Source organism: Cervus canadensis, chromosome 9, assembly GCF_019320065.1.
Source record: "Cervus canadensis isolate Bull #8, Minnesota chromosome 9, ASM1932006v1, whole genome shotgun sequence".
Classification (NCBI taxonomy): Eukaryota; Metazoa; Chordata; class Mammalia; order Artiodactyla; family Cervidae; genus Cervus; species Cervus canadensis.
The window spans coordinates 15,389,421-15,406,950 of record NC_057394.1 but is presented as its reverse complement, the minus strand read 5'-3'; the positions used below and the strand labels follow the sequence as shown (position 1 = coordinate 15,406,950).

General features: G+C 43.9%; 1 protein-coding gene and 1 pseudogene; both read right to left on the bottom strand.

Moving 5' to 3' along the window:
• The window catches only part of LOC122447477 (ATP-binding cassette sub-family C member 4-like), a 1,659,665-nt gene that overhangs the window by 300,584 nt on the left and 1,341,551 nt on the right, over positions 1–17,530 (bottom strand).
• On the bottom strand, positions 6,674–17,264 carry LOC122447482 (annotated as a pseudogene).

Here is a 17,530-nt window from a genome sequence, read left to right as displayed (position 1 = left end):
ACCCATCACAAACAAGGAAACCGAAACTGTAATCAGGAATCTTCCAGCAAACAAAAGCCCAGGACCAGATGGCTTCACAGCTGAATTCTACCAAAAATTTAGAGAAGAGCTAACACCTACCGTACTCAAACTCTTCCAGAAAATTGCAGAAGAAGGTAAACTTCCAAACTCATTCTATGAAGCCACCATCACCCTAATTCCAAAACCAGACAAAGATGCCACAAAAAAAGAAAACTACAGGCCAATATCACTGATGAACATAGATGCAAAAATCCTTTAAAAAAATTCTAGAAAACAGAATCCAACATCATATTAAAAAAATCATACACCACGACCAAGTGGGCTTTATCCCAGGAATGCAAGGATTCTTTAATATCTGCAAATCAATCAATGTAATACACCACATTAACAAATTGAAAGATAAAAACCATATGATTATCTCAATAGATGCAGAAAAAACCTTTGAGAAAATTCAACATCCATTTATGATTAAAACTCTCCAGAAAGCAGGAATAGAAGGAACATACCTCAACATAATTAAAGCTATATATGACAAACCCACAGTAAGCATTACCCTCAATGGTGAAAAATTAAAAGCATTTCCCCTAATCAGGAACAAGACAAGGATGCCCATCTCACCATTACTATTCAACAGAGTTTTGGAAGTTTTGGCCACAGCAATCAGAGCAGAAAAAGAAGTAAAAGGAATCCAGATAGGAAAAGAAGAAGTGAAACTTTCACTGTTTGCAGATGACATGATCCTCTACATAAAAAACCCTAAAGATTCTACCAGAAAATTACTAGAGCTAATCAATGGCTATAGTAAAGCTGCAGGATATAAAATTAACACACAGAAATCCCTTGCATTCCTATACACTAACAATGAGAAAACAGAAAGAGAAATTAAGGAAACAATACCATTCACCATTGCAAAAAAAAGAATAAAATACTTAGGAGTGTATTTACCTAAAGAAACAAAAGACCTATACATAGAAAACTATAAAACACTGATGAAAGAAATCAACGAGGACACAAATAGATGGAGAAACATACCGTGTTCATGGATTGGAAGAATCAATATTGTCAAAATGACTATACTACCCAAAGCAATCTATAGATTCAATGCACTCCCTATCAAGCTACCAACGGTATTTTTCACAGAACTAGAACAAATAATTTCACAATTTGTATGGAAATACAAAAAACCTCGAATAGCCAAACTAATCTTGAGAAAGAAGAATCGAACTGGAGGAATCAACCTGCCTGACTTCAGACTCTACTACAAAGCCACAGTCATCAAGACAGTATGGTACTGGCACAAAGACAGAAATATAGATCAATGGAACAGAATAGAAAGCCCAGAGATAAATCCATGGACCTATGGACACCTTATCTTCAACAAAGGAGGCAAGAATATACAATGGAAAAAAGACAACCTCTTTAACAAGTGGTGCTGGGAAAACTGGTCAACCACTTGTAAAAGAATGAAACTAGAACACTTTATAACACCATACACAAAAATAAACTCAAAATGGATTAAAGATCTAAATGTAAGACCAGAAACTATAAAACTCCTAGAGGGGAACATAGGCAAAACACTCTCCGACATAAATCACAGCAAGATCCTCTATGACCCACCTCCCAGAATATTGGAAATAAAAGCAAAACTAAACAAATGGGACCTAATGAAACTTAAAAGCTTTTGCACTACAAAGGAAACTATAAGTAAGGTGAAAAGACAGCCCTCAGATTGGGAGAAAATAATAGCAAGTGAAGAAACAGACAAAGGATTAATCTCAAAAATATACAAGCAACTCCTGAAGCTCAATTCCAGAAAAATAAATGACCCAATCAAAAAATGGGCCAAAGAACTAAACAGACATTTCTCCAAAGAAGACATACAGATGGCTAACAAACACATGAAAAGATGCTCAACATCACTCATTATTAGAGAAATGCAAATCAAAACCACAATGAGGTACCATTACACGCCAGTCAGGATGGCTGCTATCCAAAAGTCTACAAGCAATAAATGCTGGAGAGGGTGTGGGGAAAAGGGAACCCTCTTACACTGCTGGTGGGAATGCAAACTAGTACAGCCACTATGGAAAACAGTGTGGAGATTTCTTAAAAAACTGGAAATAGAACTGCCATATGACCCAGCAATCCCACTTCTGTGCATACACACCGAGGAAACCAGATCTGAAAGAGACACGTGCACCCCAATGTTCATCGCAACACTGTTTATAATAGCCAGGACATGGAAGCAACCTAGATGCCCATCAGCAGACGAATGGATAAGGAAGCTGTGGTATATATACACCGTGGAATATTACTCAGCCATTAAAAAGAACTCATTTGAATCAGTTCTAATGAGATGGATGAAACTGGAGCCCATTATACTGAGTTAAGTAAGCCAGAAAGATAAAGACCAATACAGTATACTAACATGTATATATATGGAATTTAGAAAGATGGTAATGATAACCCTATATGCAAAACAGTAAAAGAGACACAGATGTACAGAACAGACTTTTGGACTCTGTGGGAGAAGGTGAGGGTGGGATGTTTCAAGAGAACAACATCGAAACATGTATATTATCTAGGGTGAAACAGATCACCAGCCCAGGTTGGATGCATGAGACAAGTGCTCAGGCCTGGTGCACTGGGAAGACCCAGAGGGATCGGGTGGAGAGGGAGGTGGAAGGGAGGATGGAGATGGGGAATACATGTAAATCCATGGCTGATTCATGTCAATGTATGACAAAAACCACTACAATATTGTAATTAACCTCCAACTAATAAAAATAAATGGAAAAAAAAATCCAATGGAAAAACAAATAAATAAATAAATGAGAGAACTGAAAAAAAAAAAAGTCTGACACTGTTAAAAAAAAAACTATATTTAAAAAACATTAATAAAAATATTAGTCAAAATTAGCCTGGAAAGTTATCTCTAAAAGGAAAAGGAGAATTAGAATAGAGCTAACAAGGATATCAGCCTTCCTTAAAAGTAGCCTTGTCTTGATTTTGGAACCATGAAAACATTATACAGAATTATAATTATAAAAGAAGTAATTTTTAAAAAAGCAATTCCTAAAATTTCAGAGTAAATTTAAATAAAAGTACCTAAATATCTACCCATCCTGTTGGTTCAAAGAGCCATACAAAAAAGAACTATCAAAAGTGGTTTTAAACAAAACAATTTGAAAACACATTCTCTGAATGATACACCCACGTGAAGACAGTATGAACTGCTAAAAGATAAATCTATTATGTTTTCAGAAGTCACATTATAAGGTAAAACAAATGAATAATTATGTTGATATCATTGAGAATTGGGCTTAGACTTGGGACAAAGAGAATAGATGATGGGAGAAAAGAGATACAGATGTAAGCACAATAAGATGAAGTAAAAAACTAGTGTCCTGCATCTGATTTGGACTGTAAACACCCATATAAACATATTTGTTTACCTTAAAAATGTATTCTAACTTGGTCTAATTGAAAAAAGCCAAGGAACAATAAACAAGAGCCATAAGCCCCTCTAGCACCCAGACTATAGCCTTTAAATACCATTTCACACTAAAAGAAGACAGGGCTGCTTGGAGAACTGCATGATTCCAGGGCTGAGCAAATGCTGTACAAAATGAACTAGAAACATCCTGTCCCACCAGAAACCAAAAAAACAAAACAAACAAAAAAAGACATTAAAAAAAAAAAAAAAAAAACTAGCCAAGACTTGTATGTGCAAAAGACTTAGACCCAACCTGAATATACCCCCACTGCCCAAAGATGGCCAAAGGTTGACACAAGCATAACAAATAAAATGGACTGAAGCAGATCAGAAATGCTTAAATCCATGAGCTCAAACTGACATTCACAAAACCAAACCAAACAAACAACCATGAAAACTCACTAGCCCCTCTCCTCACTAGAGGAGGATCAATTCCCCATTTTGAAAACAGGTTTTAAAAACTGAAAATATTTTCCTCTACTCTCCCTATAAAAACTATAGCTCAGCATTAACCAAAGAGCTTAGAGCATCCCCACTTTGCAACCCTTAATAAATTAATGGACCTTGAGCAAGGATCATGAGTAGCTCCAACATCACACACACATACACACACACACACACAAGATGTTATGTAGCTTATAAGGGAGATATACAACCCTACCTCCTACATAGACAAAAGGGGTGAAGAAAATTCAAATGAGCTACATCAAACTTCTAGACCTAAACACCAACCTACGGTGCCAGAGGAACATGTTAATTGACACAGGGGGAGATGTGATCAGCCAAATCCAGGCTGTGGGAATCTCTACAGGATAAACAACCTAGAGGCATGGGGTGGAGGGGAACAGAAAAGCAATCTGTATAACCTGTGTCAGCCAAAAGTACCTTATTTAACACTGCTTCCAACAGAAGAGGGGTAAAAGACAACCGTGAGCACTGGCTAGATACCAATGATATTAAAGTTAATATTTATGCATAAAAACAATAAAGTGAAAGTGAAGTTGCTCAGCCATGTCCAACTCTTTGCAACCCCATGGACTGTAGCCTACCATGTTCCTCCCTCAATGGGATTTTCCAGGCAAGAATACTGGAGTGGGTTGCCATTTCCTTCTCCAGGAGATCTTCCCAACCCAGGGAATGAACCTGGGTTTCACGCATTGTAGGCAGACGCTTTACTGTCTGAGATACCAGGGAAGTCTATAAAAATAATGTTTATGCTAAACATGTTTAGTGGGGGGAGGTTCCACATCTTTTAAAGATACATACTAAAATGTTTATAGATAAAAATGATATGATGTCTTGGAACTGCTTTAAAATAATCTTGGGAAGTGAGGATAAGTTTCAGATGAATCAAGACTGCTCATTATGGCAATTACTGAAGCTGACTTAGGGTGACATAGACATAGGGGCTTATTTCCCTTTACCCTTCTGAGTTCTTAGCTGAGGATCCCTGTAATAAATGACAGAATAACAAGAGAAAATCAAACAGAAGTTTATTAACATGAATATTTCTGACACGCATGCAAAATATCAAGGAGAGCTGAGTAACTCCCTGAGATGCCCAAGCCACCAAGTTAAATGCATCTCCAGCTAAAGACAGAAGGAAAGGTGATGGGGCACCTATGAGAGGTTAACAGGAAAAGCAGCTTAGACTACAGCAGGGTTGGGTGTGTTATGCAGATTTCATCCTTCTTAAAGACTGTCCTTCAACAGGATTCTGCTGTGATTTAGAGCCATCCTTCTTTTACTGGTACAGAGAGGGAGACACCTTTACAAATGGAGATTTCCTTTATCAGTGTAAATGTCCCTCAGAAGAATAACTTCTACTCTGTCTTCAGAGTTTCTCCTGTCATCTATTTCTGAAAAACACAAGCAACTCACAACAGTCTTTCTGCCAGAGAGCCCTTTCATTCTATTCTATTTTTGTATTTTTGAAGTGTTCTTAAAAACCTACAGGAAATTAAAAAGAAAAAAAAAAAACACTACTGAAAGCAGTTGACAGAGGGGCCAGAGCTGTTGCTAGAAAAACAGCTCCTCTTGGCTCTGAGCCTCTGTGGAGGCTGTGGGAGGAGAGAACAGAACACAGAGAACACGGGTCTAGGAGTCAGAACACTGTGCTCCAGAAACCAGGTCAGCCACCTGTAAGTCACATGACCCTAAGCCCATCTTGTGTCCTCCTGGGCCTCCGGGTCTCTATCTGTGAAAATACCTGTCTTGCCTCCCTCGGAGGAATCCTGGGACAACTAAACGAGCTACAACATCTCATAGTGCTCTGAAACCACCATAAAAACAAGGGTTTTTCATCACTTTTATTATTAGAAGTCCTGGTTTGAGACTTACTCTATTCTTAATGACAGAGGCTGGATTCACAAAGGCTTGGAAAACTCACTGTTCCTCACAGGCGACCCCAGTGGAACAAGAACTCTTGAGAAAAGTCATGTGTAAAGCCAAATTTTCTAGACTGTAGACGTTTCACTTCTACACAGATTGCTAAAATTTTTAACCATTATGAATGCAATCTTTCAAAGAGAGTCTCCAATTTCCCTGATTACATAAAGAAAATGGATTGAGGAGGACGGAGGAAACAAGTGAAATAGGTGAGGCAACTTAAAAGGTACAAATTCCAAATTATAAAATAAGTAAAAGGGGATTGGAGGCAAAAAATAAATATATAAAATTTTAAAAAATAAATAAATCATGGAATTATACAACATAGGAAATATATTCAATAATATTGGAATAATTTTGCTTGGTGATAGTTGGTAACTAAAGTTATCATATACTGTATAAAATATTAAATCACTAACGATGTATACCAGAAAATAATATAACATTGTAAGCCAATCATACTTCAATTTAAAAAATTCTTTTTATTTTACATTAAAAACTTACATATTAATTAGCCTCCAACTAATATAAAAATTAAAAAAATTAAAACAATTAAAAAAAAAACCCTTACATATGCTTAGAAAAAGAAAAGAAGATGGGTATAAAACCCTCATTTATAACTCAAGGTCATCACTGTGGATATTACTAACACCTAATGGCTAATGCTATGCTCTCAAGAACCAGCAGGGCCCACACAGCAGGTCTGCTCTGCAGGTCCCAGTCTGCTTGGCTCAGTGCCCCCTCCTCCTCTCCCCTGCTGTGTGGTCCTCAGTGGTTGCTCTGAGCCCACAGTATCTCTGCCACCAGCAGCCACTCCTCTGCCTCCTGGGTTGAGCAAAGTGAGGGACACATGGAAGAAAGTGTTGGGAAATAAAGGCAAAGCCCACTCAGCTCCTGGGGAACCAGGCCTGAGTCCTGGCACAAAGCCCACTGTGGGACACAGAGGATCCTGTTTACTTCCTGTCCATCAGCTGAGCTCCAGAGTGAAGGTTTACACACACATGGGCTTCCCACGGGCTCCACCTGGATCAGAGACCACCAGCAAAAGTGGCCTCAGACCAAGGCCAAGTGACTGGACAAAGCTGGGCCACTTCTTAGGGTCCTGGGAAGAGGACATAACTCCCGGCCACACCTCCCCTCTCAGGGGAAGGGACTGGGTGAACCCACTCTGGCTCTCTGAGGTCACCCCACTCACACACCAGCAATGGTGACCTTACCTCTCAGAGAGAAGCGCTGATGACCTGGGGAGGTGGTCTCTGTGATTCAAGCCCAGGCAGAGGTTTCAGGCTCCTCCTCTCCACCCTGAGGGCCCCAAGCAGGCGGAGACCTGTCCTCCCCACCTGCAGTACCCGTGGAGGTGCACACAGGGGCCAGGGTGCTGGGAACTCTCTGGCCGTTCTGTTCTAATTAGAGGTGACCAGCAAGTGCTCCATAGCCTGGTACTTGTTTCTCTGAGAGGTAGAGATACTCCTCAGTTCTCACAGGACAGTCCATGGAATTCTCCAGGCCAGAATATTAGAGTGGGTAGCCTTTCCCTTGTCCAGGGGATCTTCCCAACCCCAGGATGGAACCCATGTCTCCCTCATTGCAGGCAGATTCCTTACCAGCTGAGCTATCAGGGAAGCCCTTCTCATAGGACAGAGGTTTTCATATCTCAAAATCCTAAAACCCTAAAAGCCTCACTCTGGACTGGTGTCACCCTGCTTTTTCCCACTGGTGCCGCCAGGAGTACCTGTGATGCCCCGCCCGTGCTGTGGGTGGTAAGAGCACACTGCTTGGGATCATGGATGACCCACAGGGCACTCTGTGCACCTGAGGGATTAAAAGAGGGCTGGAGATCAAAAGGAAACATGTTTGTGTTTTAGAAAATCCTGGGCTGAGTTTAGATCTTCCACCATCTAAAATATAAAGAACAACAAGCAATAAAGATTGATCACAACATGGGAATTGCTTCAGAAAATCAATTATTTAACTAGTACTGCTAGTAATACTACTACACAGATGAGCCCCTACATTTACGTCCTCTACTCCCCACTTCTCCTTCATGACCACCCAGCGACCAAACTCCTGAAAGGGCCCAGGGCTCTACCAGTTGCACCTTATGCAGCCCCAGGCCTGGCCTTCTTGGATCAGCAGCAGGAAGCATTACTGGGGCTGGACAACTTTGAAATCAACACTCCCAGCACCACAGTGGGGAGGATTCCGTCTCAGGAAGAACCTCAGATCGTGCAACCTCTCCCTCTATGTCTGCTTCTCCCATGAGCTGCCACAGCCAAGACCCAGGACTCAGAATGGGATCTATCCAAGGCTTAGTGACCCCACTCAAGGGGCTAACAGCCCAGGACAGCAAGAAAAACCAATAGCTCAGTTCAAACCCAGCCACATGGGCTATGCTTTGAACCCACCTGACTTTAAGACTCTTTAGAATCTGGTACCAAAGAGAAACCAGAGAACCAGGGACAGCAGAGAAGGACCTGCTCCAGGATATGATCAAACATTAAACCTGGAGACCACTCATCCAACCAGGCACCTGGCATGAGTCACAGGCACACACCGAAGCCCCAGGGTTTCCTGATAATCAGAATTCATGACAGCTCTGCTGTGTGAGGTCAGGAAATCCTGCAGAAGCAGGCCACACCAGCTTGCCACCTGTGTATTTATTTCATACAGAGACTTACTGTGACTATGTGGAAATACCATCACTGGGACAGCTGCACATGGGACAAAGAAGGGTTGGGACAGCCTGAAGGGCTCCTGCTCCCTCTCCCACCCCATATCCTTCACAAGGCACTGCAGCATCTAGGTGGTCAGTGCCCTCTCTAGGGTGGCACTCTGCCCCACATATCTGTCCACCCTCTGGAACAATGGCCAATCCTCTTCTGACATCAGTGAGAACTCCATCCCCCAGGACCACCCAGTCCCCTGGGAGCTGACAGACTCTCCGTATCTCCAGTTGTGTGGGGAGGACTTCACCTGCCCAGCTGCCCACTGCCCGCAGTGCCCTTCAGTACAGCACGGCCTTTAAACAAGAGCTATACCGCCCACCTGGCCCACCCACCTCACCCCAACACAATGAACTGACAACACCTCACAATTTCTCCACCTAAAACCCCCCTTTCACAGCAACTGCATCTTCCATCCCCCCTGCTCTCACACACTCGCAGCCCGCCCGTGTCCCTAAGGCAGCACTAAGGGACCACGGAGAGCACGAGCCACCCAGGGGGTCTGCAGCAGACCTCCAGCAGGTCAGCCAGAGCAGGGGGCTGCCGGCACTGTGTCCTCAGGTGGACTGTCCTCTGGGGGGTCTTCACCCAGGATCTTCAGGGTCATAGAGGTCACTGACCTCGCAGCTTTTTGCCTCTGGTTTGCCCTGCACGTTCCTTCCTCCACCCTCTACCAATGCCAGGCTACCAGGATCCCCCTTCAACCAGGAATCCATCCCCACAACCAGGGAAAGAAAGCAGCATGGAGGGTGCACAGAATTCACGGTGAAGCTGGAGCTCCTCCCCATGGGGGCTTTGGCTCACAGTGCCAGCCCATGGGGAAGAGGTCAGCCTGAGGAAAGGTGTGCTCTTAGGAGTTGTGGGCGGCTACAGTCCAGATGCAGGGCCTTGGGTTCTGTTACCCTGGTGAAGGAGAGGTGATGGTTATCTTCTCAGAAAAGCATTTATCAGATGTGACCTGGTGAAAGTAACAATTTTTACCTTGTTAAACTATAAGAAAAGCCTCATAAAATACACGTTATTCTGGACTGGGGTCCAAATACAGTTCAATTCAGTTCAGTTGCTCAGTCGTGTCTGACTCTTTGCAACCCCATGAATCGCAGCACGATAAGCCTCCCTGTTAATCACCAACTCCTGGAGTTTACTCAAACTCGTGTCTATCAAGTCGGTGATGCCATCCTGCCATCTCATCCTCTGTCATCACCTTCTCCTCCTGCCCCCAATCCCTCTAGCATCAGGGTCTTTTCCAATGAGTCAACTCTTCACATGAGGTGGCCAAATATTGAAGTTTCAGCTTCAGCATCAGTCCTTCCAATGAACACCCAGGACTGACCTCCTTTAAGATGGACTGGTTGGATCTCCTTGCAGTCCAAGGGACTCTCAAGAGTCTTCTCAACACCACAGTTCAAAAGCATCAATTCATCGGCACTCAGCTTTCTTCACAGTCCGACTCTCACATCCATACATGACCACTGGAAAAATCATAGCCTTGACTAGACAGACCTTTGTTGGCAAAGTAACGTCTCCGCTTCTTAATATGCTACCTAGGTTGGTCATAACTTTCCTTCCAAGGAGTAAGCATCTTTTAATTTCATGGCTGCAATCACCATCTGCAGTGATTTTGGAGCCCAAACAATAAAGTCTGACACTGTTTCCACTGTTTCCCCATCTATTTCCCATGAAGTGATGGGGCCAGATGGCATGATCTTAGTTTTCTGAATGTTGAGCTTTAAGCCAACTTTTTCACTCTTGTCTTCAACTTCTATCAAGAGGCACTTTAGTTCCTCTTCACTTTCTGCCATAAGGGTGGTGTCATCTGCATATCTGAGGTTATTGATATTTCTCCCGGCAATCTTGATTCCAGATTGTGCTTCTTCTAGCCCAGCATGTCTCATGATGTACTCTGCATATAAGTTAAATAAGCATGGTGACAATAGACAGCTTTGACATACTCCTTTTCCTATTTGGAAGCAGTCTGTTGCTCCATGTCCAGTTCTAACTGTTGCTTCCTGACCTGCATACAGGTTTCTAAAGAGGCAGGTCAGGTGGTCTGGTATTCCCATCTCTTTCAGAATTTTCCAGTTTATTTTGACCCACACAGTCAAAGGCTTTGGCATAGTCAATAAAGCAGAAATACATGTTTTTCTTGAACTCTCCTGCTTTTTCAATGATCCAGCGGAAGTTGGCAATTTGATCTCTGGTTCCTCTGCCTTTTCTAAAACCCCAAATTACCTTCCTCTAAATGACAGGGCACATATTGCCTGAGGCTGCTGGAATCTTCTTTTGGTCAAAGATCAGTCATTGTTTATACTGAGCACCAGGAACTTTCTAACATAATATAAAATGTCTTTTATTTCAAAGCCATCCTTCCACAACACTCTTTAATCGGTTAAAAGAAAAATAGTAACCCCTGGAGTCCAGTCCTTGCCATTCTAATGATAAATACAACTTCTGAGCTCTATCATGTTTCCGTGAGGGTCTATCCTCAGACCTTAGACTACTGGCCTCTCTCCCCAGTATGGAGATACATACACCAAAAAGCAATGTACAGTGTGAAAATCTTTTACCTCAAGAAATGCAAACAATCCCCAAATTAAATAGGATTTCCAGTAACACTTTACAATTGCTTTCATTAAGGAAGGCTCCTGTGTGTCTTTCTGGGCTCTCTTAACTTCCTGATCCCAGTACCTGCGAAGAGAAACAGAGCACAGTGAAGAACAGCGTGTCCCCCCAGGGAAATGGGGGAGGGGCGGAGTGGGAGACGAGCCTTCACTACAGGGCGCTCTGTGGGGCCCCACAGATGCTGGCTGACTGCTCACAGGGCTCCTGAAAGATGAGTGGTGCAGACTCTGAAGCACCAGAGAAACAGGCCTTGAGGGAAAAGTCCCAGATTCTGGAAACAAGTTCCTGCCTAGATTTGCTGGATTCACAGGTCATGAGCAGCTCAGGAGGGCAGACATCCTCCTCCAGGGACCCCACCTCCAGGGACAGAGCACAGCCTTCAGGGCCATGGCTGCGGGCTCCCTCCACGTCCACAGATGCACAGGGAACACAGCCTCCCCCAGCCTCCAAAGTGGGCTAAGCCCGGGGTCTGCCCGAGGGGGTGAGTGTGCAGTGTCAGGGGAGGAGGCTCAGAAGAACCCAGAGGAAGCAAAGCCTCCCCCAAACCTTCAGCCACAGGTGGAAATTCTCACTCTTCCTCCCTTCTCCCTGATGTCTGTGCTCACCCTTGCAGCTCTTCTGCAAGGTGCTGGGAGCGATCTTCCGGAAGCACAGAGTACATGTCATCTTGCTTTAATTTCCATTTGTGGCCAATTTTAAATAAGGGGTTTAGCCATCTGTTAAACATTAATAGGAGAGTGACATATATCCAAATTACACATCTCTAATTAGAAACCTACATTCATGGACATCGTTAAAAAAAGAAGTCTACATTTTAAATATATAAAGATACAGGGGGAATTTAGACTTGTGCTTAACACACATACATTCTAGGCATAGGAAAGTCATCCTGGCTTATATAGGGTATAACTTAAAAGCAGGCTGTTTGTGGCCTACTGAACTTGCATTGTACATCTGCCTTAACTATTAAGGAGAAAATATATCTAGAAATGAAAATAAAGTAACTGTGTTTCAGGCAAGCAGAATAGAGCTGAATGGCCATTGTGGGTAAGGCTGCAGATATGTTCCTATATTACTGAGGACTTAAATCTTCTGAACTGTATCAGATTCAAGGACACCTACGTGGCGCTAGTGGTAAAGAACCTGTCCACTAATGCAGGAGATGTAAGAGATGCTGGTTTGATCCCTAGATTGGGAAGATCTCTTGGACAAGGAAATAGCAACCCACTTCAGTATTCATGCCTGGAAAATCCCACGGACAGGGGAGCCTGGTGGGCTACAGTCCACGGGATTGCAAAGAGTCAGATACGACTAAAGTGTCTGAGCACCAGTCATATTCAAAGCAGTTTCAACCCTGAGGTCAAGATCTCTTTAGATCAGCTGTCAACACAGAGGAATTTTTACAGGCAATTATCTTATAGACACAGTACCCTGAGTCTAACAGGCTCTGGACCCTGAACTCCTTACAGTCCTGTCAGACTCCCTTCAGCCAGAATGCTCATGTGAGCCTGTTTCTGACCCCAATCTTCTGAAGACAAACTCAAGATAAGTAATATCTTCCCAACTAAAAGGCACAGTTGATTCTTCTTATGGTCCTCCTTGGTATCACTCCCTGGCAGATTCATTTATTTTAAAAAGTAACATTCAAACATCCAAAAGGGCTGAAGTTCTACTGACTGCTTGATCTGTTACCATCACCCTAAGTCGGGGAATAAATATGGCCCGCCAGACTTTCAGGGAACTCCACTAACAGCTGACAACATCACCAAACTACAGTTTAATTCATCCATGCCTAGGCTTCTGCCCAAGGACATCAAGGTTGCCCACTGCCACCACACCCTTGCAAAGGCGTATTTGTTAGTCAAATCTCTGTTTTCTGGGAGTTCAACCAACTGTTCACTATGAGCCTTCCACCTACAGGCATGGCCGAAATGGCTGTGGGAACAGGATCATACCAAACATGGAGTGGTCTGGCCATGCAGCAAGTACCCTGGATGGAAGGGCACCACCATGAGCCTAAATGTGACTTAAGAAAACCCAAAGACAGTGTGTGCACCCCTGCAGGATGTATATTCCTCAAGGCCCCTATAGCAAGGGCCATCCACAATGAGCCATCAAGTGTCTCCAAGAAAACTCTACCAGGGGACACTGGGCTGTAGGTGATTCACACTCAGATCAAGGTTACTCCAGATTTTAATTATACTTGCACAACCTGTGAATCAAAGGGGGGCATTCATCTAGTCAGGAGGGGAGCTGGACTTGTAATAGCAGTTGTCTCTCTTGTAGGATCCCTGATGAGCTTAGAATGAAACAATTTATAATGCCATAACCATTAAAAAAAAAAATCAGAGACTCACCTGGGTAAATGGAGAAACCAGTTCTAACCTTAGAATGACAAAATCTTACTGGACCCTCTAGCCCGCATGACACTTGACCACTACAAAGCTCTTGATTACCTGCTGGCTGATCAAGGGGGAATCTGTGCCGCAACCATTTCCTGTTGTTTCTATGTTAACAAGCGGTCTGATAGAAGAGAGTGCATCCCAACTGCCAGAGAAAGCCACTTGCAGACAAAGACAAATATCATAGGTTTCACTTATACATACATGGAATTTTTAAAAAACAGTACAAATGAACTTACCTAACAAACAGAAATAGAGTTACAGATGTAGAAAATGAACTTAAGGTTACCAGGGGGTAAGGGAAGAAGGGACAATTGGTAGACTGGAATTGACATATATAAACTACTATATTTGTGTCTAACTCTTTGTGACGCCATGAACTTTTGCCCACTAAGCTCCTCTGTCCATGGGATTCTCCAGGCAAGAATATCAGAGTGGGTTGCCATCTCCTTCTCCAGGGGATCTTCCCAACCCAGGGATCTAACCCAGGTCTCCTGCATTGCAGCTGGATTCTTTATCATCTGAGCCACAAAGGAAGCATATATAAAATAGATAACTAATAAGAACCTACTGTAAAACAGAGGGAACTCTACTCAATACTCTGTAATAGCCTTTATCTTTTTTCTTTTTTAAAGAAAATAATCTTTTTTAAAAAGTGGATATATGTATAATTGATTTACCTTGCTGTACTCCTGAAACTAACACATTACTGTAAATCAACTATACTCCAATAAAAAAAAATTTTTTTTTAGAGAGGCCACTTGGCTAAATGCTCAGAACAAGAATTGCCTGACTGAACAAATCTGTGACAGTTTCAAAATAAGCACCCCCAGATTCCCTGAGCTTCTACGGCCATTCTTAGAACCCTTACAGTTACTTTCCTTCTCCTGTTCTTTGGTCCATGATTCCTCAATTGTCTCATTAGTTTTATCTCTTGGAGAACTGAGGTAATCAAGCTGCAGATGGTCTTAACCCGGGGCTATGAGAAACTGGGACTCTAGCCTGGTGACAATCAGATTCATTTTTGTTGAATCAGGAAAAATTCTGCTCCTCTAACCCAACATATGACAATGCCCATGCTCAGCAGGAAGCGGCTCAGAAGACCAACCTTTCCCCTTCAGAGTCTATCAGGAAAGAGGAGCAGTAAAAAGGAAAGGCTGTTGCCCCAGAATTATATCCCTGCCCCTTTCTCAAATGGAAAACAGTTGCTCTTATCTGAGTTTCAGACTCAATCATAAAAGGAAAGAGAAAAATAAGAACTGATTAGAACTAGCCAGGACCCAAACGGCAGAAGATCTAACCTCAAATAGACACAGAGCATCATTATGCATTCACTGTAATATATTAGCATGCTTAATGAACCCACCAGGACCATTACAGTTGACAATGGCTATGACAAAAAAGTGAAGAGCTCATACAAGGACTACAAAGGAGTGTTGTCTTAATTTCAGGTCCAAATCACACCCCATTCTTGCATAAGCCATGAATATGCCTCCCTCTGTTAATCTGATTTCCTTCCATTTACTTCAACCCTCATATATACACAGCATCTCAGTCCAAATTGGGCTGAAAGGTTGATTTGCAAACTAAGTCTCCGTTTTTCCATTCTTTGCTCACTGAGCAAAGCTTGTGCTATACCAGTCTCACCATCAGTTTACACATTGGTTGTGGGAATCTAAGTGGAGAAAGAACCTCCCCAGTCATGATAAGGGATCTCAGCCTGGGCTAGGATCCTGGCACAAGTCCAGGCAACCAATTCCATGGCAAGCACGGCAGTTACATACACAAGAAACGTAGACTCCAGAACCAGACTGCCTGGCTTGAGAGGATCCCCCTCCACTGCTTACTAGCTGTGTGATAGTAGGCAACTTACTCAACCTCTATGCTTCAGTGTCTTCAGGTGTGAAATAAGAGGTTCCTTCCTCTCCAGCAGGAAAACTGGAAATGGGTGCCAACCAAAATAAAAGTCTCCACCTTCCATTTCTATGCACATACATTTTAAAAATCAACAAACAGAATGTGCTTTGAGAGTTTCTTGCCCTACCTGAAATTAAAGAGACATTTATCTATTTTGCTATTATTTATGGTAACCATACACATATTTCTTCTTCTAGGACCCTCTCTCCTTAAGGGCGATCAAATAGCCAAGAGATGTAGCCACATACACTGACTATACCACCAAGAAAACAAGCATAGGAGCTGCCATCTCCCTGGAGATCCCCTAGGGTGTCCCATAAAAGAAGTATCAGAAATTGTGGGAAAGATGAGTGGGTTACAGTTGAGAAACAAAAGATCTAGTAATCACCCAAGTGTGATTAAAGTCCAAAGGTTCAGGCCTGCCTTTCTGTAGTCCCAGCTATTAGATGAAGACTTCATTTAAGAGCTTCAGCTCTCTGCAGTGTTTTTCATCTGTGTTTCCTCGCAGCTCAGGGATCCTTCAGTGGTTTCAGGACCATAGGACTCCTGGGCAGGACCATCTACATCAAGACCATGTACTGCTTCTCTGAGCTAGGGATCTGGATAAGACCCCACAGATTTCAGGGACACCATTCCCAGGGTTTGGTCCTCAAAGGAGGAAGTGGAGATATTTGCAATAGGGAAAGGGGCTGTGGTCAAATAGACACTCTGCTCCTGGCTGTGTGTCCCAGAAAAAAGCAAAAAGTGTTCCAGAAAGGTGTTCCCATTCATTTCATTAAAAACAATTGTGTTTTGTACACACATGAAATTGACCACAACTAGGTACTAGGACAAACAGTCAACCACACAGGGAGGGGAGCAGGGAGAGAAAGAAAGACATGGTCATAGACAGGGTGAGAGAGGGAGCCCAGGGCAGCTGGAACTCAGATGTTCACCTAAGGAACATGGGAAATGTGGGGACGTTATTAGAAGATGGCAAAGGTTCAGGGCACTGATTAGATAAAGCAAGTTTTTTCATAAGCTGCTTGTTTGGGGTGAACGATGCAGCTTATTTCAGAACTGATAATGAATTGCTGAGCGGCTCTGAGGCAGCTGGATAAGGTGGACACCAGGTTCCTGGGTCCTCCTCCCAGCCCCGGGCGCGCACCCTCTCCTTGTCCCTTGGTCCCCAACAGAAGCCAGCAGTGTCAGGCAGGTGCCCGCGGGGACTGTCACAGCTCAGATGAGGCGCTCACCAGACAAACAGGCGCGAGCAGAAGTTCGCCTTCTGCAGCGGGTTGGTCTTCACCTCCGGGGACACAGGCAGCATCTTGCCGGCCAAGGTGGACACAGACCGGGGTCACCCTGCTTGGGCAGCGGTGGAGCTCCTGCTGCTCCTGGAGGCGCCGGCAGGGATGCTGGAGACTGGCCGCCCAACAGATCCACTGGGCAGGAGCCAGAGAACACCTGCTTCTGAGAGTGGAGCGCCCTTTGTGCTCCAGGTCCCGCCTCCCAGGACTGAGCAGCCTCCAGAGTCCACCTCTGAGGCTCCCGCTCTGTGCAGGTCTGCCACAGGCATAGGATGGATGCAGTGTGCCACGTGTGGGGCTGTAGGACCAAGGGACACCCAGGTAGACGCTTCCAGAAGCCCCACGCAGGTGGGAGGCAAAGCTACCAGCTCTTTGATAAAGGCAGGCAGGCAGGCTGACCGTGGGGCACAACCAGCCCAACTCCCTGGAGCGCCCGTGGCTGCAAACTCTGCCGAAGTTCCTGCTCTTCCAGGCACTCACCCAGAAGGTGGAGAAGGGAGGCTCAGGCCCTGCCCATCTCCGGTGCTCAGAGGCTCCCCAGGCACTGGAGAAGAAACCTGGAGAAAGCTGGCAAAAGGAGATAACAGCCCACCCTCTGGGCACGCTGCCCTCCTCAGGACCAAATGAGGGTGCTGTGGGAAGGTCTCCAACTGAAATGGAGCAGGACCCTGA